Here is a 1,078-nt window from a genome sequence, read left to right as displayed (position 1 = left end):
TGCTCCACCACAGCCCCGCACAAGCCAGGAAGCGGAGGCGAGCTGGCGTTTATTTTTAGATGCTTTTTTTGCTCTTAAATACGACACAAAAACACATGCACAAACCACACGTTTGCTCTCACTCCGCCCAGCGATGGGCTTTACGTTTTACAGCCTGCCGACACTCAGAAATTCATGGGCAATAGTGGAGAACAGACATCACCACACCACCCCATATACTTCCATTAGCCCCTTCAGCATCCCCATACCTACATGGGCATAATTAGTCTATCAAACACTGAATTAAGTCTCTACATGAAGCGGGCAAAGCCTGAAGAGAGCTCAGAGCAGGGACACACCCTTAGCACTGCTGTCTTGCATTGTAGGCCGGTGGCTCTGCTCTCAGCTTGTCTCTCTTCCCTCCTTCCCAAAAACCAGTGAGGCTGCAGACACCCAGGAGTACCGGCAGCTCACACCTCCAAAGCTTTGCCGCAGACATTTCAGAGAAAGAGAGCGAGCATGAGATTATTTGTCCCTTCCCATGGGTTCAAACACAGTTTTGAATCCCTGCTAACCAGGACTTGGCTGGTGCTTCTCTTCTGCAGCTCCTCAGGTGTTAAATGTACAGTATAGAATCACAGAATCACAGAATAGTTAGGGTTGGAAAGGACCTTAAGATCATCTAGTTCCAACCCCCCTGCTGTGGGCAGGGACACCCCACACTAGACCCTGTCACCCAAGGCTCTGTGCAGCCTGGCCTTGAACACTGCCAGGGATGGAGCATTAACCACTTCTCTGGGCAACCTGTTCCAGTGTCTCACCACCCTCACAGTAAAGAACTTATTTGTATCTCTGAGTGTTTCAGTTAAACAGCATGCAGGATCTCAAGAGCCACCCCAAACTTTAGTTTCACAGGCCTCTTTTAGGGATGTCAAGATGGGGATGTGAGCAACACCATCCTGCTGCTCAAACCACCCCACTGTGTGATGCAGGTAGCAGCATCCTGAACACATCACCACAAAGCGCAAAGGTTTGCACAGCCTCTGCTCACCTTTATTGCAAAAAGTTTCTCCCACGCTGTTAACAAAAAATTAAATCT

This window comes from Psittacula echo, assembly GCF_963264785.1.
Source record: "Psittacula echo genome assembly, chromosome: 4".
Classification (NCBI taxonomy): domain Eukaryota; kingdom Metazoa; phylum Chordata; class Aves; order Psittaciformes; family Psittacidae; genus Psittacula; species Psittacula echo.
This window is presented reverse-complemented; position numbering follows the sequence as displayed.